This window comes from Tamandua tetradactyla, chromosome 8 (assembly GCF_023851605.1).
Source record: "Tamandua tetradactyla isolate mTamTet1 chromosome 8, mTamTet1.pri, whole genome shotgun sequence".
Lineage (NCBI taxonomy): Eukaryota > Metazoa > Chordata > Mammalia > Pilosa > Myrmecophagidae > Tamandua > Tamandua tetradactyla.
In genome coordinates, this window is record NC_135334.1 from 75,314,622 (window position 1) to 75,338,682 (window position 24,061).

The 24,061-nt window shown below is 37.2% G+C and overlaps 2 pseudogenes; both read left to right on the top strand.

The window, feature by feature from the left end:
• Positions 1 to 9,641: 9,641 nt before the first annotated feature.
• LOC143643472 (olfactory receptor 52B4-like) lies at positions 9,642 to 10,576 on the top strand (annotated as a pseudogene).
• Positions 10,577 to 18,072: 7,496 nt separating this feature from the next.
• Positions 18,073 to 19,252, top strand: LOC143645138 (sentrin-specific protease 2-like; annotated as a pseudogene).
• Positions 19,253 to 24,061: the final 4,809 nt, after the last annotated feature.

Sequence of the window (24,061 nt, forward strand, 5' to 3'; positions counted from 1 at the left end):
CTTCAAATTCAAATACTTCAGTGCTTAAAAGGACTTTGTCAAAAGAGTGAAAAGGCAACTGACTCAGTGGGAGAAAATATTTGGAAACCACATATCTGAGAAGGGTTTGATATCCAGAATATATAAAGAAACCCTACAGCCCAACAATAAAAAGATGAACAACCCAGTTAAAAAAGGGCAAAGGACATGAGTAGATGTATCTTCAAAGGGGAAATACGAATGGGGAAAAGTACATGAAAATATGCTCATCTTCACTATTAGGGAAATGTAAATCAAAACCACAATGAAATATGACCTCACACTTCCTAGAGTGGCACGGCGCTATTGAACAAGAAACTGCAAGTGTTGGAAAGGACATGGAATAATAGGAACGCTTATTCACTGCTGGTGGGAATGTAAAATGGCACAGCTGCTGTGGAAGACAGGTTGGCAGTTCTTCAGAAAACTAAATATCAAGTTGCATCACACCCAGCAACCTTGCTACTCAGTATATACCCCGAAGATCTGAAAGCAGGGATGTGAACAGATACTTGCACACCAATGTACATAGTGGCATTTTTCACCATTGCCAGGAGATGGAAGCAATTCAAGTGTCCAACAAGTGAACTGATAAACAAAATGTGGTATATACATATGATGGAATATTACTCAGCAGTAAGATGGAAAGAAGTGTTAAAAAAATAGAATTACAAAAAAAGTGTTATCCTCAACTGTAAAAATTTTTCCAAACCAATGCAACTTTTCGTGGTGGGGTAATGTATGGGCATCATGTATTTTATGCATGATTGTTCTATTTTTAATAAAAAAAATAAAAAAGAAAAAGAACGCGTAGTTAGCATGATGCGCCTGGGTTTAACCGTCACAAGCATGACCTTGGACAAGTTTCTTAATCTTTTCAGAAAGGTTCCTCAGCTTCCTCACCTATAAAATTCTCACAGAGTTATTGGAAAAATTAAGTACTATACATAGAAAAGCTACAGAAGAGATGCTTTTATTTTTACTTTGTTGTATATTTCCCTAGGCCCAGTGATCATATGCAGTGACATATAATTAGCTTCTAAGCCACAGATTAAAAAGAACAAGGAGAGCGGGCCACGGTAGATCAGCAGGCAGAGTTCTTGCCTGCCATGGCAGAGACCCGTGTTCGATTCCCAGTGCCTGCCCATGTGGGGGAGAAAAAAAAAAGAAGAAATAAGGAGTGGAAGTCCTGCTTCACTGAGTGGTTTGACTTTACATGTCCCCTGCCAATCATATGAGTCCCATAATTTTATATATCTTTAATACAAAATGCAATGATTTTCTGAAAGTCAAAATTCTAAGAAATAAAATTGTGTCCCTTTAAACAATTTATTAGTTCTTTGCAGCAGTTAATACTGAAGGCAGTAGACATCTGATTTCCTTTGGGGAGCCATTTATTTATTCTCTTCTAGTAGTCGATGCATTATGAACACATGACTCAAGCCTGACCAATCAGCATTTTCTAACACCTAGACTTAGATATATGATAAATGTCCATTCAATCAGAGTTAGTCATGGATATTTTGATAAAACTGAGGAAAAAGAAATACTTTATCCACTAGATGAAGCCAGGGGCTGCTGTACAACCATCTTGCTACCATGAGAGAAGACCTTCCTAAAGACAGAGCCATCACAGAGGAAAAGAGAGCACAGAAGTGGAAATAGATCAAGAGCCACTGGCCTTGCTTTAGCTACTGGATCCAGCCTTCGTTTCAAAACAGAAGGAATTAATATTAGTCTCCGTCTTCAAACCTATCTGCTTACATGTTTGCCTCTCTCTCAAACCATTAGCCTGTAGGACCCAGGTACATTTCCATTGTTAGTCTTTTATCCAAGTTTGTGGAGTGGTGCCTGAAAAATAGTTTCTGCTCAAAATAGGCATGCCGAGTGATTGTGCTAATGAATGAATGGCAGTACATTTACGACATAAATGACAAAATTTCCAACTGCAGAAAAATCTTCCAAATATGCACACTTCCATTCCCCCAGCAATAGCTACTCTTTTTCTGATTTTAGTCAGTTCTAAATTTAACTCTCTGAGGTATGAGCACTAGAAGTATCTCACCTCAAGCCCACAGGCCCTGCAGATGTTACCTCTTAAAGGTCTGTTGACCCTCTTCCTGAGTTTGCAAAGTGTATGTGGTCAAGTCAGGTAGATTTCAGACCCTCTCTAATCAATTTTTGGTTTATGACATTTGGCAAGTGATTCAAATTCTCCGAGTCTCACTTTTCTTAAGTGTGAAATCAGGATAATATCCTTCCTAGAGTGGATATCCACTCCCTAATGCAAGAATATATAAAGTGCCACATGTGGAGTGCTTACTACATTTCCTGGCATAAAGCAGATGCTTAATAGATATTAATTTAATTCCCCTGTGATTGTATTATGTTCAGATCCATTCATTCCTGAAACACCACTACACCTATTGTCTACAATAGGGTTTACTGTGCTGTATAGTCCTTTGTGTTCTCTTTTAATTTTTATTCTAGTAATATATACATCTTTTAACCACATTCCCCTGTATAGTACAGTGCCGATGATTATACTTACAATAATGCGATACCATGACCACCATCCATTTCCCAACCTTTACTGTCAGTATAAATAGATACTCTGTTCAATTTAATCATCAATTCCTCATTCTCTAATCTCTTTCTATCACTGGAAACCTGTATTCTAGATTCTAACTGTTTGAGCATCATTATTATTATTATTATTATTAGTTTATCATAGAATATTTGTCATATTGTGTCTGGCTTATTTCACTCAACAAAATGTCCTAAAGGTTCATCCAGGTTATGCCTCAGGACTTCATTCCTTTCAACAGCTGAATAATAATTCTGTTGTATGTATATGCCACATTTTGTTTATCCATTAATTAGTTGATGGACCCTTGGGTTGCATCCATCTTTTGGCAATTGTGAATACTGCTTCTATGAACATCAGTGTACAAATATCTGTTCAAGTCCGTGCTTTCAGTTCTTCTGTGAAGCTGAGCAGTCATAGTAGCAGGACTGCCAGGTCGTTTGGCAATTCTATATTTAGCATCCCGAGGAACCACTAAATTGTCTTCCACAGTGGCTACAACATTTTACACTTCCACTGGTAATTAATGAGTGTACAGATTTCTTCACATCCTCTCCAACACTTGCAGTTTTCTCTTTTTTTTAATAATGGTCATTCTTGTAGATGTGAAATGATAGCTCATTGTGCTTTTGATTTGCATTTCCTAATAGCTAGTGACGTTGAACATCTTTTCATGTACTTTTTGGCCAGTTGTATTTCCTCTTTTGATAAATGTGTAATCAAGTCTTTTGCCCATTTAAAAATAGGATTGTTTGTCTCTTTATTGTTGAGTTGTAGGATTTCTTTATATATTCTAGATATTATACCTTTATCAGATATATGGTTTCCAAATATTTTGTCCCAATGAATAGGCTGTCTTTTCACTTTCTTGACAAAGTCGTTTGTACAAATTTTCAATTTTGAGGAGTCCTATTTATCTATTTTTTCTTTCGTTTTTTTTACTTTGATTGAAAAGTCTAAGGAACTATTGCCTACCATGCAATCTTGAAGATGTTTCTCTATGTTTTCTTCTAGGAATTTTATGGTCCTGGTTCTTATATTTAGGTCTTTGATCTATTTTGAGTTAATTTTTGTGTAAGGTGTAAGGTAGTGGTCCTCTTTAGTTTTTTGAATATGGATTTCCAGTTTCCAAGCACCATTTAAAAATTTTTTTTATTAATTAAAAAAAATTAACAACACACAAAAATATTAACATATCATTCCATTCTACTTATACAATCAGCAATTCTCAATATCATCACATAGTTGCATATTCATCACTTCTTAGAACATTTGCATTTAGAAAAAGAAATAAAAAGTCAACAGAAAAAGAAATAAAATAAAAAAAAAAGATTATATATACCATACCCCTTACCCCTCGCTTTCATTTATCACTAGCATTTCAAACTAAATTTATTTTAACATTCGCTCCCCCTATTATTTATTTTTATTCCATATGTTCTACTCGTCTGTTGATATGGTAGATATAAGGAACATCAGACACAAGGTTTTCACATTCACAGAGTCACATTGTGAAAGCTATATCATTGTTCAATCATCATTAAGAAACATGGCTACTGGAACACAGCTCTACATTTTCAGGCAGTTCCCTCCAGCCTCTCCACTGCATCTTGAACAACAAGGTGATATCTACTTAATGCGTAAGAATAACCTCCAGGATAACCTCTCAACTCTGTTTGGAATCTCTCAGCCTTTGACACTTTGTCTCATTTCACTCTTCCCCCTTTTGGTTGAGAAGTTTCTCTCAATCCCTTGATGTTAATTCTCAGCTCATTCTAGGGTTTTTCTCAGTCCCTTGATGCTGAGTCTCAGCTCATTCCAGGATCTCTGTCTCACGTTTCCAGGAAGGTCCACACTCCTGGGAGTCATGTCCCACGTAGACAGGGGGAGGGTGGGCAAGACCATTTTTTAAAGAGACTATTCTGCCCCAGTTGGGAGGATTTGGAAGCCTTAGATGTGAGGATCTATTTCTGAATTCTCAATTTATTCCTGTGGTAAGAATATTTATCTTTATGCCAGTACCATGCTGTTTTGACCACTGTAGTTTTAATGTCAGAAAGTGTGAGTCTTTCAACTTTGTTTTTCTTTTTCAAGATGTTTTATGTATTTGAGGCCCCTTATCCTTCCAAATAAATTTGATAATTCACTTTTCCATTTCTGCAAAGTAGGCTGCTGGAATTTTGATTGGGATTGTATTGAATTTGTAAATCAGTTTGGGTAGCATTGATATCTTTATGATATTTAGTCTTCCAATCCATGAATATGGAATGTTTTTCCATCTATTTAGGTTTTCTTTGATTTCTTTTAGCAATGTGTTGTAGTTTTCTCTTTACAAGTCCTTTATATCCTAGTAAAATTTATTCCCAGATATTTGATTCTTTTAGTTGCTATTGTAAATAGAATTTTTTCTTGATTTCCTACTCAGATTGCTGATTACTGGTGTATAGAAACATGACTGATTTTTGCTTGTTGATCTTGTATTTTGGCACTTTGCTGAACTCATTTATTAGCTGGAGTAGTTTGTTGTAAATTTATTGGGACTTTCTAAATATAGGATCATGTCATCTGCAAATATTTAAAATTTTACTTCTTCCTTTCCAATTTGCATGCCTTTTATTTCTTTTTCTTGCCTAATTGTTCAGCTAGGAATTTTGGCATGATGTTGAATAGCAGTGGTGACAGTGGGCATCCTTTTCTTGCTCCTAATCTTAGAGATAAAGCTTCCAGTCTTTCACCATGAACACAGAGTTAGCTGTGGGTTTTTCATATATGCCCTTAATCAGGTTGAAGAATCTTTCATCTATTGCTAACTTTTGAAATGTTTTTTTTCAAGAAAGAACACTGGATTTTCTTTCAAATGCTTTGAAAAGCATTTCTTTAAAATGCTTTCTATGCATTGTGCCAGCTTGAAAATATTATGTACCCCAGAAAAGCCATGTTTTAATCTTGATCCAGTCTTGTGGGGGCAACCATTTCTTTTTATTCTGATTCGATATAATAGGGTGGAAACTTTTTATTAGATTATCTCCACAGAAATGTGGCATGGCCAATTGTGGGTATGACCTTTTGATTAGCTGGAGATGTGGCTCCACCCATTCAAGGTGGGTCTTGATTAGTTTACTGGAGTCCTTTAAAAGGGAGAACATTTTGGAGAAACTTCAGAGCAGATTCAGACACCTGGAGGACAGTTGCTTCAGAGCTGGCAGAGCCAACATGAGAGGAAGACATTTGGAGAGCAGGGCCCAGCAGACATCACTCTGTGCCTTCCTATGTGATGCTAAGCAAGCCAGAACCCAGAGTTGTGTCCTGGAGGAGTTAAGTGAAGACCCACATATGCCAAATGAGGAACCCCCACAGGAAACAGAGGCTGAAAACAATGGTACCCAGGAGCAAGGGAACAGCAGCCGCCAGCCACATGCCTTCCCAACTGACAGAGGTGTTCTGGACAGCATCAGCCTCTCTTGAGTGAAGACAGCCTCTTGTTTGTGCCTTAGTTTGGACATTTTCTCAGCACTAGAACTGTAAACTTAAAAAGTATTAAATTCCCTTTATAAAATCTATTCCATTTCTGGTATCTTGCCCACCCTCTAATTTTATTTAATTGTATCTTCTCTCTTTTTTCTTTGTCATTCTTGCTAAGGGTTTGTCAGTTTTATCGATCTTCTAAAAAAAAAAAAAAACTTTTGGTTTTGTTGATTCTCTCTCTCTCTTTTTTTAAATTTTCAATTTGATATTTTGTGCTCTAATCTTTACTATTTCTTACCTTATGATTGCTGTGGGATTAGTTTGCTGCTCTTTCTCTGTTTCCTCCAGGTGTGCGATTAGGTCTTTTTAGTCATTTCTTCTTTTTATTTGTAGGTGTTTTGGGCTACACATTTCCCACTCAGTACTGCCTTCACTGCATCCCGTAAGTTTTGATATGTTGTGTTCTTGTTTTCATTCATTTTGATATATTTACTGATTTCTCTTGCTATTTCTTCTTTGACCCACTAATTGTTGAAGAGTGTGTTGTTTTACCTTCATATATTTCTGAATTTTCCAGTTTTTTGTTTGTTATTGATTTACAGCTTCAGACATTATGGTCAGAGACAGAGCTTTGTATTATTTCAGTCTTTTTACTTTATTAAGATCTGTTTTGTGACCAAAAAAGTGGTCTTTCCTGAAAATGACCCACGAGCACTTGTGAAGAACATATATCCTGCTGTTTGTGATGCAGTATACTGTATCTGTTAGGTTTAGTGCAATTATCATGTTATTCAAGTTCATTTTCCTTATGATCCTCTGTCTAGATATTCTTGTCTATTGATGAGAGTGGTATATTGAAATCTCTAACTATTGTTGTAGAAACATCTTTTTCCGCCTTCAGTTTTCCTAGTGCTTGCCTAATGTACTTTCAGGCACCCTGGTGCATAAATATTTATGATTATTATTTCCTTTTTGTGGATTGCCCCTTTTATTACTGTATAGTATCCTTCTTTGTCTTTTATAACTGTTTTACATTTACAATTTTTTTGTCTGATATAAGTATAGCTACTTCAGCTCTTTTTTGGTTACTGTTTGTGTGGGATATTGTTCTCCAACCTTTCCCTTTCAGCCTATTTGTGTCTTTGGGTCTAAGGTGATTCTCTTGGAGGTGGCCAGTAGTTGGATCATACATTTTTATGCATTCTAATAATCTGTGTCTTTTGGGGGAATTTAATCCATTAATATTTAATTTTATTACTGTAAAGACAGTACTTTAGCCATTTTAATTTTGCATTTTATGTCATATATATTTATTTTTTGTCTGTCTTTTTATCCTTTTATCCTTTTAGTTACTCTTACTGGTAATCTTCATTTATTCACTCTCCTCCAAGCCTTTCTCTCCCATCTTTTCAACATGCCCGACTCCATTTATTATTTATTATAGGGCAAAAATCCCTCATTTTCTGCTTATCTTTGAATATTTTAAACTCTCCCTCATTACTGAAGGGAAGTTTTGCTGTATAAAGAATTCTTGGCTGGCAGGTTTTCCTCTTTCAGTAATTTAAATATATTATGCTATTGTCTTCTTGTCTTCAAGGTTTCTGATGAGAAATTGGTAGTCATTCTTATTGCCGTTCCCTTTTATGTGATGAATTCCTTTTCTCTTGCTGCTTTCAGGAATGTCTCTTTATCCTTGATATTTGACATTCAGATTAATATGTATCTCAGAGTAGGTCTATTAGGATTTATTCAGTTTGAAGTATGTATGTTGCACTTCATGGACTTGGATATTTCTATATTTTGTAAGAGTTCAGAAATTTTCAGCTAGTATTTTCTCAAATACTCTTTCTGCATCTTTTCCTTTTTCTTCTCCTTCTGGGTTACCTATGACATGATGTTTGTGTGCTTTGTGCCGTCACTCAAATCTATGAAAGCTTCCTCAGTTTTTCCCATTCTTTTCTATCTCTGATCTTCAGTCTGTAGATTTTTTTTCCTGTCTTCTAGCTCACAGATTCTTTCTTTTGCTTGGTCAAATCAGCTATTGTATGCCTCTTTTATATTTTTCACCTCTTCTACTGTGCCTTTTATTCTCACAATTTCTGTTTTGTTTCTATATGTATTTTCAAATTATTCTTTATGCCCACAGAGTATCTACCTAATATCCTTTATCTCTTTATCCATACTTTCCTTCATCTCCTTGAATTGATTTAGGAGTTTTTTTTCAACTTCTTTGATTAGTTGTTCTAAATTCTTTGTCTCTGTCCAGCTTTTTAAGTTGTTCCTTTGACTGGACCATATCTTCCTGTTTATTAGTATAGTTTGCAACTTTTTGCACATGTCTAGGCATCTTATTATCTTGATGAGTTTATTCTGAAGGGCAGTTTCTCTTGCTTGCCTAGGGTTTAGTGTTGATTTACTTTGTTTTAAGGCTCCTCCTTGATACTTGGTTCAGCTTATTCTTAACCTTTTGCATAGCCTGTGTTTAACTGTTCATATTTTTTTCAGCCACTCTTCGTCTGAGTCTTCCCCTGGATGTGTGGTAAAATTTTTAAGGTTGCACTGTTTGTGCATTTGTTTCATCCCCAGAAGAATGTTTCCTTTCCTCTATTCCTTCTCTGTGAATGTTGATCTGTTCTGTTTGTTTTGTTTTCCTCTATAATTTTTTACACTTTTTTTTAGTTGTCTCTATCTACTTTTGCCTGGATGGTAAATTCTGGGAATAAGGTAACCCCAGAGAGGACTTTCCCAAATTAGGATTTCCCAGCCAATTAGGGCCAGGGATCTATGTAAGGGGTGCAGACCGGCTTCAGTGTACCCTGGGGAGGGAGTCAGGGAAGATGCCAAAAGCCTTTTTGACAGCTCTCTGATGCAGTGCTTTCCTACCATTCCCAGCAGACAGCACTCTTCAACAAACTGTTCCCTGTAACCCTAAGAAGGCACTGTGTATTTAAACTTCCACCCATCCACTCTTCTTGGAGCAGGGTAGAAACAGTGGCTGTGGCCACCTTTGCCCATGACTGGTTGAAGCAGTGGCTCAGAGTCAGGACCCAGCAATCCAAATTCATTAATCAAAACCATGATCGGTGCTAATTCTCCACCCACTGCCGTTCTTGGGGAACAGAATTTCTTGTCCCTTTCTGACCAAAGCAGCCAACCAGGAAAGGATCCTACTCCAGCTGGCTGTGAGTGTAGGGGATGTGTGCTGGCAGCTGTTGTGGGAAGAACTGCTCATAGTTATTTACCATAGTATCAGCCTCTTCCTCCTGTTCTTCTCTGGATGCTGTACAGTGTTCTTCTCACCTCTGGAGCCCCAGAATAGTTGTTTCAGACAGTTCCTGCCTGTTTACTAGCTATTTTAAGGGAAGAAGTGGTTCTGGAGCTTCCTACTCTGCTACGTTCCCTGGAAGTTCCCTACCTATTCACTTTGTATGTTTCTAATTATTTGCACTCTCGAAGATGGAGAGTGTGGGATATGCCAACAGCTCCTGGATGACTTCAGAAAGAATGTTAAAGGTAAATTTCCTTTGTCTCTTGGTATAGCAAGTGAGGTTCCAAGTCATCTGCTCCAGACATGACTACCTTAAACCACACAGGGGTCAGCCACACAGTCTTCCACTTGCTGGGCATCCCTGGCCTACTGGACCACCGCATGTGGATTTTCATCCCCTTCTTCATTTCCTATGTCACTGTTCTGCTTGAAAACAGCCTGCTTCCATTCATTATTCTCACAAGGCACAGTCTCCATGGACCCATGTACTTCTTCCTCTGCATGTTGGCTAGAGGAGATGTTATTTTCTCTGTGTCCACAGTACCTCAGTCTTTGGCCATCTCCTAGTTCCATGCTGGGGGGCTCTCTTTGGATCATATCACTCAGCAATTCCTCATCAATTCCACCTTTGTCTTTGAGTTAGGGATCTTGCTGGTGATGGTGATTGATCACTACATTGCCATATGCTACCCTCTTAGATACACTGCCATTCTTGTACACACCCTGATTGGGAAAATTGGAATTAAGATCTTTCTGAGATTTATGGAATGGTTTTCCCATAACTATTTCTTCTGAAAAGACTGACTTTCTGCGAAATAATATCATTCCAAGCACCTTATACGAACATGTTAGATTGGCCAAATATACTTATAATGACATTCAGGTGAACATCTGGTATGGGCTTTTTGTCATGTTGTCTCAGCAGTCTTAGATGTTCTGCTAATATTTGTTTCCTATGTGCTGATTCTCTGTGCTGTGTTCCACATGCCTTCTAAGATAGTTACCACAAAGCTCTCAACACGTGTGTCCCATTTCTTTATCATCATCCTCTCTTATGGGCCTGCATTCTTCACTGCCCTTATTCAGCAGTTTGAACACAACATCCCACCTTATATCCACATCTTGTTGGCCAGTGTCTGCATTCTGGTTCTACCTATGCTGAATCCTCTCATTTATGGGATCAAGGCCAAGCAATCTGAGAGCAGGTAGTTCACATACTTTTTCCGAAGCAGAAATAACTTTCAATGGGGACAGAATTCAATTAAATATTTTTTTCCCCAGAATTCAGATATTTGTAGCTATCCATGATGTAGTTTATGACAGTGGTAGGAATGCATTCCATCAGTGGAGAAGGTTCAACAGAGAGGTTACAAGATTGACTTCTTCCACTGTTTGTATTTTGTGTATACATATATGTATGTATTTTTTTTTTTTTGGATGCATGGTCTGCGAATCAAACCTGGGTCTCCTGCATGGAAGGCAGGTATTCTAATCTCTAAACTACCCATGCACCCCTAACAGTGCTATATTTGAGGAAGCTACCTCCTGCATAGATTATGGGGCAAGACAGACTGATTTCCAGAACTCATGTATCCTTTATGACACTACCCTAATCATTAGAATAAAGTGATATGAGAAGAGTATTCTGCTCCAGGAATATGTCCAGGTACTCTGTATGTAGTTTCTCAAGCTCTGGACATCATGTTATATTACAAACCCCATTTCTTTTGGTCCTTCATTCTTATAAGCTACATTCTGAGAATCAGTGATTCCTAGACTTGGCAACTATTCATATTATATTATACTTTATATACTGATCAACATGTATGTACATATGAAGGGAATGTAAATGAACCTAACTTGGTTTCTGAAGGGGTTGTGTATGCTGGGAGAACACTGAGGAGGGGACTCCTCCATTCTCAGGGTCACGTGGTGCTCTCCAGTGATCCACCTCAGCAAGGCGTTCCAGGCCTTTAGTGACATGACTCTGACTCCTCTATAGCTGCAATTCTCATATCATCTTACAAGTGCAAGATTCAGACATGCCAGGCTGCTCAATCCTTACCTCATCCAGATCATGCCACAGTCTTCCATGTGTTTTTCTTTTTTCTTGAGATAACATCCCTTGACTCTTGGAGAACTTATTCCTTATAAAGACCTGATTCTCACATTGTCTCCCATGTGCTTTCTCTAACCAACACCTTACATAAGGTATGTTTGAAGTTAGTGCTTCCTCTGTGAGAAATATAATTCCATATTTCTTTTTAAAAAACTAATTATTTTATTCAACAAATGTTCCTGCTATTGAATAAACAGAAATTTTGAATAAAAATCAGTAATATACTGGTAATCTTCAAGCTATTTATTGCTAAAATTTTGATATTAGAACTATATATCTATGTCTACATACTTATGCATCTCTGTAACTACTATATCTAACTGAAATAAATGATCACATGATATGTATATACACATACATATATATAGTATTAATCATACTACATATAAGATTCTATAATCTACTTTTCTTACCTAGCAGTATATTGTTGCTATTGTCCATTTCTAATTTATATATATATATATTTCTACATGATCATTTCCTATATCTATGTAGTATTTCATTGCCGGGTTTTGCCATAAGTTGTTCAATCAAATCTGCTTCTTTTAAGCCTTTCTTTTGGGCATTTGATTGTTCATTTACAAGTTTAAGATGGAATTTTACTTGTTCCTTAAGTATACATATCAGAAGATGTCTAAATGAATTTTTTGTGTGTTATCTTTTAATCTAAGATGCAGAATGTAAGACAATGTAAGATACTTGGAAAACAACAAAAATATAAGGGAGAACCCTAGTTAGGAGAAAACCACTAACAACTTTTTTTGTGTAATGCCATATAATCTTTGTTCTAAATATGTGTATTTTCATAATAGAGATCAAGTTACAAATACAATCTTGAAATCTGCTATTTTTGCCACATATTATAATGTAAAGATATCCCCATGATTTAAGGAATCTAATTCCAAATGTAATTTCTAGTGATTGCATAAAATTCCAAAGAAATATTTTCAATATTGGGCATTTGGATTTCTCCTAGTTTTATAATTGTAACACTGCTATGAACACCTTTGTATATAAAGCTTACTGTGATTTTTCAGCTTTCATTTAAGAATAGTTTTCTAGAGTTGCAGTGGGAGGTTTTGGTGAATCCTATAACACTGCACTCAGAACTCATACATGATTTACTCTCATGTCAGTGGTTTATGAGAAAATATATCTCAGTGCACTAACAATGGGATGGAATATTTTCACCTTTAAATATCTGTCCTATTTGGTAGGCCAAAAATGATATTGTGCTGCAATTTTTATTTGTATCTTTGGGTTGCTGTTGAGAGTGACCATTTATTTTATTATATATTTTTCACAGTTCCCATGAAAAAATTTGTGGATGATCATAGGTCAACAGGAGCATCACAGAACGCACAGGGCTTGTGCAGCATGGAGAGAAGGTGACCATTTATTGAAACTCATATTTCATCTTATGAAGTAAAAATAGTTACCATTTGTCAAGTGCTCATCACATTGCAGATCCATGAGCTATGCGTTGGAGACAAGGAAATGGAAGCTCTGCTTAAGGTAAATGGGAGAGAAAGGAACAAGCTATTTCTGTTTGATATTCCAAGTCTGTGCTCTTGGGTAGAATATCTCTTAGATGATTCTGGCTGTTTCTGCCTTTGCCCATTTAACTCTTGAAAATCTATGTTGTTATCTACTATTATTTTTTACTTATCAATGATAACATGTATTTTATCTCTCATATTTAAGTATTTGTCTAATATGGTTGCCCTTTAATCTTAGTATTTTTACAAACTGACTTCAATGACTTTGTCTTTTGGTTTGTCTTTTTCATTTGTATAATCTTAGAAAATTGTCCTTCAACTATGATTTGAGTATTATTCATATGTTTCTCTATTTTAAGTTTTTTACATCTCTAAAATGCGGAATTTTTTTTCAGCCTTACAGAGTTGTGTGAGGATCGTGTTGGGTTAATATACATAAAGGACTTAGAATTGTCTGGTATATATAAGTATTCCATATGTTTGCTATCATTTTGTTCTTCTTGTTCATCTTTTGCTTGTTTAAAAATATCTTTGTCATCTTCATTTTTGTTTTGTTTTGTTTTTGTCTTTTTTTTTTTTTTTTTTTTTTTAAAGGAAGGTTTTTTTGGCCAGTGCAGGCTCTGGGAATTGAAGCCGGGTCTTCTGCATGACAGGCGAGAATTCTACCACTGAGCTATCCTTCCTTGCATCACCCTTGTCTTCATTTTTAATTTAGCTTTCTATTTTTGGAATAATTATAGATACACAGAAAGTTGAAAACTATGTATAAGGCAGTCTTGGGTACTCTTTACCTATTTTCCACTATAGAAACTCTGTTGGGTTGCATTATGTACCCCAATTTAGACTGTTCTTGTTCTTGATCTGCATTTCTGCAGGTGTGAACCCATTGTAAATAGGACGTCCTGGAGATGTTATTTTAGGTAAAATGTGGCCCAAATGAGTGAGGTTGGGTTTTAAAATAGGAAAATGGGAAATGAAAAGATTAAGCTGGGGAGGAGCTGGAAGCCAGAAGTCCAAGGAACCTGGAGGAGAAAGGAGAGGACATTGCCACGTGGCATGAGGCAGAGATGTAAACCAAGAAACTCCAAGGACTGTAGGCAGCCAGCACCAGAATGTTATGGACCTTAGGGAGAAAACTTTGCCTTTTGACTCCTCCAGTTTGAACTTCTTCTAGCCTCAAAACCATGAGCCAATAAATTCCCATTGTTTAAGCCAACACATTGTGTGTTGCTTGTCATAGAGGCCTGGTAGACTAAGACAGTGACCTCTTGTGTAATTATATGCATAATTATAGTACAGTATGAAGGCCAGAAAATTGACATCCGTGTACTCCATATATCTTATTTAGAGCTCAACAATTTTACATGCCCTCATTTATGTGTGTGTTTATAGTTCTATGCACTTTTACCATATGCATGGATTTGTGTAACCACAACCATTTTAAGTGACAAAACTGTTCCATTGCTACGTGGTTCCCTTGTGCTATCCTTTTATGGCCTTATTCACCTCCCTCTTCCCCATCCTTAACCCCTGGCAATGAATAATCAATTCTTCATGCTACAAGTTATTTCATGGATATATAAATGGAATCATACAGTATATAACCTTTAGAGTCTAGCTTTATTTCACTCAGCATATCCCCTTGAGATCTTTCCTAAGTTGTTACAAGTATCAATATTTCATTTCTGGATAATATTCTCATGGTAAAGTTGTGCCACAGTTTCTTTAGACATTCACATGTTTTATAACAGGCTGTTTCCAATTTTTTGTTGTTATGAATAAAGCAGTTATGAGCATTCCTACACAGGTGTTTGTGTAAACAGAATTTCTTATTTCTTGAGGATAAATGCTCAAAAATATAATTCTGGGTCATATGAAAAGTGCATGGTTAGTTTTATAAGAAACTGCCCAACTGTTTTCCTCACTTATTGTTCCATTTTGTATTCCCATCAGCAACGCTTGAATGATACAATTTCTCTGCATCCTCACCAACATGTGAGGATGTTATCATTATTTTCTATTTCAGTCTTTTTGACAGATGTCCAATAGATTCTCATTGTTGTTTTAGCTTGATTTTTTTCTAACAGATAATGATGTTAAACATCTTTTCATGTCCTAGATTGCAATCTGTATGACTTCAGTGAAATCTCTGTTCCAGTTTTGAAATCTCTGTTCCAGTTTATCGATTTTCCTTTTATGGATCATTCTTTGTGGTGTTAAATCTGAAAATTCTTCGCCTAGCTTCTAGGTCCTGGGAATTTTCTCCTGTTTTTTTTTTTTCCTAAAATTTTATAGTTTTGTATTTTAAATTCTTGTCTGTGATCCACTTTGGGTTAGTTTTTATATAAAGAGTGAGGTTAGGTAGAAGTTCAATTTTTAAAATTCTTTTTTGTCCTATGGAAGTCCCATTGCTTCAGCACCATTTGTCATAAAGGCTGTCCTTCCTCCATTGAATAGCTTTAATGCGTTTGTCAACAATTAGTTGGTTGTCTATATGAAAGTCTATTTCTGGGTTCTCTATTTTGTTCCATTTCACTGCTGCCAATAACACACTATCTTGATTTTTGTAGGTATATAGTAAGTTTTAGCATCTGGTAGAGTTATTCCTCCTACATAATTTCTCCCTCAAAATTATTTTATATATTCTAAATATTTTACTTTTCCATATAAATATAGAAAAAGCTTGTCTGTCTACAAAAAAGCTTTCTGGGACTTTGACAGTATTTGTGTTAAATTTATAGATAATTCAGGAAGAACTGATATCTTTTTTTTTTGTTTTTAAACATGGGACTCTATTTTATTAAGCAGCTTAAAGATTTTGGTAAACCATATCTCCTATAACAATGGGGTCTCAAACAGGTCTGCAGTTCAAAATCCAAGTTGAGAACTGGGATGGACGGCGTTCTGGAAAGTGTAGGATCTAATACAGTTAAGGCTGTCTCATGTTCAGTGCTGTCTGTCATGGAAGGGCTGGGCAGCTGTTGGTCTGAGTGTAGCTGGTTTCATGTGAATCCAAATTAGTAATCAAAAGAAAGCTTAAAGAGCTATATTAATTTCCAATGAAGCAGATTTCAGAACAAGAAAACTTAGAGTGATAAAGAGGGGAAATGATAAAGAAGGAACTAACAATCAAAATGTTTATGTACCTAACAGAGTATCAAAATATGTAAGGCAAAACCAGACAGAACTGTGTAGAGAAACAGACAAGTTCACTATTGTAGAGTTTTCATCACCCCCTTTTCAGCAATTGATAGATTAAGAAGGCAGAACATCAGAAAAGATCAGAGGTGACGTGAACAGGACCATGAAACAACTTGATCCAATTGACTTTTATGGAATATTCCATCTCACAAGAGAAGAATGCACATTCTTCTTAACTCACATGGAAGATTCGCCAAGACAGACTACATTCTGGGCCATGAAACAAACCTTACATGAGGTGCGAGGGTAGTTCAGTGGCAGAATTCTCGCCTGCTATGTGGAAGACCCAGGCTTGATTCCTGACACATGCGCTTCTCAAACAAACAAGCAAACAAATGAAAAACCAAAGAACAACAATAAAAAATTCAGCAAATGGTGCTGCAATAAGGGGATACGCACAGGAAAAAAGAATGAAATGTGACCCCCGCCATAGAGCATACCAAAAAACCCCCCAAATTTAAAAATATAAATAATCTCCATATTTGGTGATTAAACTGCACAATTTTAAATAATAGATGAGTCAAGGAAGAAGTCTGAAGAGACATTTAAAAATATTTTGAACTAAATGAAAATGAAAAAATTTATCAAAACCTTTAGGACACACTAAGCATAGTGTGTAGAGGGAATTTTATAGCATTAAGTGCATACATTGGGAAAGATGGAAGATCTAAAATCAATAAACATTGTGTCTATTTTAGGAAACTAGAAAAAGAATAGCTAACTAAACCCATGGTGTGCACAAGAAAATAAATAATATAAAATGGAGGAAAAATCAAATTAAAAACAGGAAAACAATAGTGAAAATCAACAAAGCTAAAAGCAGCTTATTTGAAAAGCTCAATAAAATTGATCAATCTCTGACCAGACTCAAAAATTCCTAATATCAGAATTGGAAGAGGGGTAATTACTATTGATCTCATGGATATTAGAAAGGTTATAAAAGATACCATGAACATTTCTATATGCCCACAAGTACCCACAACTTTGTTGAAATCTGGTTTGACTTATTCCCCTTCCCTCTCTCCCAGTCCTTAAAGTTTGGGCCCACTTGCCCTCCTTCCCTGCTAGCACCTGCCGCCTCATACTGTAGTACCTCAGACCGTAGAGCAATTTCTCACCTTCTCCCCCCTCAGTTGCCTCCTCATGGGGGTTGTTGTACATGTGTTTTAGGTCTTTAATAAAAATTTTACCACTGTTGCTTAAAAACATTGACAGTGAAGTAAATAGCAAAAACTGGTGTAGTTTCTTTCATAAATAATGACAAACGTTTGTAGTATCATACCTGCTTTTTATTCCATGGGTAAGGGAGGGGGGATGGCTTCCTGTCTTGGGGCTGCTTCATTGTGCTGCTTCAACTCCCTCCTCCTGTTTCCGGTCAGAAAGGCTTGTCAATTTCATTAGCTCAGAAAACAGTAGGAGACTTAGTCAAAATTTGATCCATAGACAATTTAGAAAATCTTCAAATCTTAGCTCTATTCCTGAATTGTGACAAGATTATTGAGCCTCAAATTCCTATTCTGAAAAGTAGATGGTGACAATGCCTACTGTTATGAGTTGTTAGAAGAAATTTATAGAGTCCCATAAGTGACTTTTACATCAATGCTTAGCATTGTGAATGTATTTTAAGAAGGTTGGTTTGTTATTCCTGTATCCCTGTGGTAGTAATACAGTGATGTATCAATTTCTCTTAGTAGGGCAAACTCTTCACTGTTTTGTCAGATTCCAGTATTGCCATGTTTTTTCATTCTGACTGCTTTCTTCCCAGCTGCTAGATTTATATATCCAGAGTGCTTTCATTTCCAGAAGTCACTGTGATTGACCATTTATTTTCACTGGAAAAATTTAGGTGCTTTAATTTATTTTCAGAGCTAATCTACTTTTGTTGCCATTTTTCTCCAGTTGTTACAAATGCACAATGCCACAAATTCATGGAGTTGAAAGGTGTTTTAAATCTACTTTGCCCATGTATCCCAAACATTTCTTCTTACACTTTGTCTTTCATGCAGCAGGTGGTCATGGGAACTCTGTCTCTCCTGTAATTTCAAACCATCGTAGTTCTCAAAGAAGTGAGATGGATACATTAAAGACCAGAGGACTGGGAGGTCTTTAATCAGAATCATGGAGTCAGAACAATTCAGTTTGTTCCAAAACAATATTGAATTGTTGAAACAACAGGACCTCTGTGTTCAGGGAGAAATGAAAAGCAGTGTTCAGAGGGGAAAATTTCTGATGCAGAGAAGACAGTTGGAATCAGAATTGAATTGAAAGTGAAGGTAGGAGGGGACCCCTGCTGGAACCTGACCTATCTGGAAGAAATGTCATCCTGACTCCACCTGGGCAGTGAAAGCAATGGCTTACTCAGGAGGAAAATTTCAAACTTGAGACAAAAGGAAAATTGCCCAGGCAAACAGAGGGACAGAAGGATGGACATGGCAACTTACGGAGGACATGGCAAAAGAAATCAGTAACACCCTAGGCCATGTCCTACAGAACAAGATCCTAAATAGTGCTTTCAAATTGTGAATCACTCACAGTGATATCTAGACCTTGAAGAATTATCACGTTCAATGATGTAGTCATTAAATTTTTTTTTTTTTTTTGCATGGGCAGGCAAGAATTGAACCCGGGTCTCTGGCATGACAGGCGAGAATTCTGCCACTGAGCCACCATTGCACTGCCCAAGTCATTAATTTTTATATGAATCTTCTGGTGGGAAGAAATAAAGAGCAAGGCTATCAAGCACCTTCTTTAAGTCTAAGTTAAAGTCTGGGGGTCACCAAAGAGTGAAAAGATGGATCAAAGGGATAAATATCTTTGAACAGGAGTTTATTCTGGTGCGTATTCCTCGGAAGGTACGTTGGAACTTGGTGGTGATAGCTAAGAAAAAAGTGAATTAAATATCTGGATTCTGTGGGACAAAAGGGCCGTAGGATCTCTGACGTTCTCCTTCAGTATTTACAAGATGAAAGTAAAAATAAAAGAAATACAGATTTGAATCCTTGAGAGTAGACCCACTACAACATGAAGCCACATGATATTCCTCAAAAGCTGAATGAGCTGATTGTGGAATGTTGACTTGTAAATCATATCTCTAGGGACAAACACTACGTTTACTCAGCACCCATCCTCCCTTCCAGAAGAAGATGATATGGGAAATCCTTCACCAGCCGTTGCTGTGAGAATGCCTTGCCTGTTCCCTTTAGCTGTTGGTGGTTCTTTCACAGCCAGTCCCATATACCTTGTGCACTGTGGGTTAAAAGTCTCTGCATCACCTCTGTGCTCGTACAGGAACTGAGCTATCAAAAGTGCATGAAGGCCTCTGACTGCACCCAAGCCTGACTTGGTGTGTGGAGGGCTGCTTGCAACCCTGTTTGTAAGGGCTGTGTCTGCTCAGAACCGTGGACTAGTCGACCCACATAAGAACAAATGCAAATTATACTTTAAAAAAAAATTTTTTTTTCCCTGTGAATGTGGGAAATTCAAGATTTATTCAATGAATTGTCTCCTCTGTGTGTTTATTCATATGTATTCATTTCCTTATTCATTTGCAAACAAAAAGGGCAGTGGCCATTTCCCCTTGGTCTTTTACAGAAACTCTAAATTACTTGTTTGAACATCTGAAAGGAATGTTAACCAAGCTGCCACTGTCTGCTGAAGATATAGAAGGTGCACAGTGATGGGGGAAAGGAAGTGTTCGTTAACTTCTTTAACTAACTTCTCTAACAATTGCCAACTTGAAGCTGGAGGTCTTTTTTTTTTCTTTCTGAGGCTTGAAAATGCCAGGAAAAATGCTGTTGAATAGGGCTCTGAGTGCCTTTCAGATGAAGCCTGACGCTACAGCTTTGGCATGTGTTCTAGTTTGCTAGCTGCCAGAATGCAATATACCAGACATGGAATGGCTTTTAAAAAGGGAAATTTAATAAGTTGCTAGTTTATAGTTCTAAGGCCGAGAAAATGTCCCAATTACAACAAGTCTATAGAAATGTCCAATCAAAGGCATCCAGGGAAAGATACCTTGGTTCAAGAAGGCTGATGAAGTTCAGGGTTTCTCTCTCAACTGAGAAGGCACATGGCAGACACAGTCAGAGTTTCTCTTTCATCTGGAAAGGCATATGGTGAACACGGTCAGGGTTCCTCTCTCATCCGGAAGGGCACATGGCGAACACAGCATTATCTGCTAGTTTCTTCTCCTGGCTTCCTGGTTCATGAAACTCCCTGGGAGACATTTTCCTTCTTTATCTCAGAAGGTCACTGGCTGGTGGACTCTGCTTCTCGTGGCTATGTCTATCTGCTCTGCTCTCTCTGAATCTCCTCCTTCTCCAAAATGTTTCCTCTTTTATAGGACTCCAGAACTAATCAAGATGCACCCAAATAGGTGGAGACATGTTGTCACCTAATCCAGTTTAACAACCACTCTTGATTAAATCACATCTCCAGGGAGATGATCTGATTACAGTGTCAAACATACAGTATGGAATAGGGATTATTCTGCCTTTACAAAATGGGATTTTGATTAAAACATGGCTTTTCTAGGGGACATATATCCTTTCAAACCAGCACAGCATAGTATTGTGGAAATGTGGAACTATGACCAAGAAACTGTGGCTATCCAGGTGTCTTCAGAAGTGTGTCATGGTCATCCTAAAGAGATTTCCCTTTCTAGAAGTGAGATTATGAGACATATTCTTGAAACTGGATTTGAAGTAACTGTAAAATCCACATCTTCATTTTCATCCCAGATCTGATTGAATGTAAACCTTAGAATTGTAAGGGCTGGCCTGACCTGTTTGTTTCAAAAGATACTATTCAAGTTAAAGTTATTTTTTCCTCAAAGATTTTTTTTATTTTTAGAGTAAAAATTAAGTTTTGTGCTTAGTAGGATTAACATTCCCCCGCTCCACCTCTTGCTGAAGTGGAATGAAGTTAATACTTCATGAGTGGTGATGAAGTTTAATACTTGACTCTGAGGTTACCAGTTATACAATGATCTATTTTGCATATGAAAGTTTGTATTTAACTTTTTTGTTCATCCCTATAGATGTGGTTAAGCATTTTTAATTTCAGAGTGTTTAGAGTTCTTCAGAACATACTTTGCAAGATCTAATGCCTAGTGTTGCTCTTCTGATGTAATGAAAGGATGTTTGGCAGAAAGAAAAAGAAAATAAGATTAATTGCCTATAGATGTGTGGTCACCTCTGAACATTCAATTCTATTCCGCTGGTTAGCACAGCTACCTTTAGGCCTGTACCATGCAGTTTTGACCTCTGTAGCTTTGTAATATGATTTGAAGTCAGCTAGTGTGAGACCTCCCACTTCACTTTTCTTTCTCAAGATATTTTTAGCTACCCTACTCTTCCAAATAAATTTGATTATTGGTGTTTCTATTTCTGTAAAGTAAGTTGTTGGAATTTTAGTTGGTATTGCATTGGATCTAAAATCAATTTGTACAGAATTGCCATCTTAACTATATTTAGTCTTCTAATCCATGAACATGGTATGTCTTTAAATTTATTTAAGTCTTCCTTGATTTCTTATAGCAAAGTTTTATAGTTTTCTATGTATAGGTCTCTTACCTCCTTGATTAAATTTATTCCTAAATATTTTATTCTTTTGGTTGTTATTGTAAATGGAAAATTTTCTTCATTTCTCAATTGTTCATTGCTGGTATATAGAAACACAACTGATTTTTGTATCCTGCCACTTTGTTGTACTCGTTTACTAGTTCTAATAGCTTTACTATAGGTTTTTCAGGATTTTCTATATATAGGATCATGTCATCTGCAAACATTGAAAATTTTACTTCTTTCTTTCCAATATGGATGCCTTTTATTTCTTTTTCTTGTCTAATTGCTCTAGCTAGAACTTCCATCATAATGTTGAATAACAATGGTGGTAATGGACATCCTTGTCTTATTCCTGATCTTAGAGGGAAAGCTTTCAGTCTTTTCCCATTGAGGATGATGTTAGCTGTGGGTTTTTCATATATTCTCTTTAACATGTTGAGGAAGTTCCCTTCTATTCCTATCCTTTGAAGTGTTTTATCAAGAAAAGTATGCTGAATTTTTCAAATGCCTTTTCTACATCAATTAAAATTATGTGGTTTTTCCTTTTTAACTTATTGATATGGTATATTAACTGATTTTCTTATGTTGACCTATGCTTGCATGCCTAGGATAAAACCCACTTGGTCATGGTGTATAATTCTTTTAATGTGCTGTTGGATTTGATTTGCAAGTGTTTCGTGGAGGATTTTTGCATCTCTATTCATTAAAGAGATTGGTCTGTAATTTTCTTTTGTTGTAGTGTCTTTGTCTGGCTTTGGTATTAGGGTGATGTTAGCCCCATAGAATGAATTAAGTAGATTCCATCCTCTTCAATTTTTTTGAAGAGTTTGAGCAGGATTGGTACTAATTCTTTCTTGAATGCTTGTTAGAATTCACATGTGAAGCCATTTGGTCCTGGACTTTTCTTTTTTGGGAGTTTTTTGATGATGGATTCTATCTCTTTACTTGTGGTTGGTTTGGTGAGGTCGTCTATTTTTTCTTGAGTCAGTGTTAGTTGCTGTTCTGGTTTGCTAGCTGCCGGAATGCAACACACCAGAGAAGGATTGGCTTTTAATAAAAGGGAATTTATTTTGTTGGTTCTTCAGAGGAAAGGCAGCTAACTTTCCACTGAGGTTCTTTCTTACGTGGAAGGCACAAGATGGTCTCTGCTGGTCTTCTCTCCAGGCCCCTGGGTTCCAACAACTTTCCCCGGGGTGACTTCTTTCTGCATCTCCAAAGGCCTGGGCTGAGCTGCTAGTGCTGAGATGAGGAATGCCAAGCTGCTTAAGCTGTGATACATTGCGCTCTCTCATTTAAGCACCAGCCGATTAAGTCAAACATCACTCATTGCAGCAGACACGCCTCCTAGCTGACTGCAGATGTAAATGGCAACAGATGAGGTTCATGTACCATTGGCTTATGTCTGCAGCAACAAGACTAGGTATGCTCACCTGGCCAAGTTGACAACTGAATCTAACTAACACAGTTGCCCATGCTGTTGATTTCATCTGAGTTGTCTAGGTTGTTAGTTGTTCATAGTATCCTCTCATTACATCCTTTATTTCTGCAGGGTCTGTCATTATGTCCCCTTCCCCCGCCTCTCCCCAATGTACCAGAAGTGGCCTGCCTTAGGTATGGGGGTAGGCAGTGGGCACCACAGTAATGTCTGTGGGCAAAACAAGTCTGTCCCACAGTGATGTTCTGTTTTTCACCATCCTACATGTCCTGGGTTTGTTTTAGGGCACTGCTTTAACAGTTGGGTTGTTTGTGTTTCTCAGCCCAATCAGGGATGGGTTCCTGTGCAGGGATCTAGACCTGCTTTCTGAAAAAGTCCTTCAATTCTCTTGCACTTTCTGTTCTGCCCAGCAAATGGCACTGATCAATAACTTAATTGATCTCAAAGTTTTGTGTTTGTGGAGCACCAGGATCAGCTGACTGCAGGGTTCCTGTTCCATCTCTTTGCTGGCCAAAATCTGGCTCAGTATGGGTCTGTGAACCCTACTTTATTTGTAGCAGTCCCAGTTTTGAACCTTTCCCCAGGCAGGGACCAGGTCTCTCGCTGCCATTTGTCATAAGGGTTGGGGAGAACTTGTGGACCTAGGGCTGAAAACACAGCTTCTGTTCACCTTTTCTCAGACTCTCTTGTTTCTCACTGATCTGGACCTTGACATGCTCTCCCTTGAAAGGTGAGGGTCTGTCCCACTGCTGTGAAAAAATACATATTCTGTGTCCCTTTGGGAGGGGTCCCTACTGCTATTTCTCTGCCTGAACCATACTGTCAGACTGAGTGAGGGGGAGGGGAGAGGACTGGCAGGTTGGAGATAGAAATTTCCTACCTAATATTCTTCTACTTCTTCAATT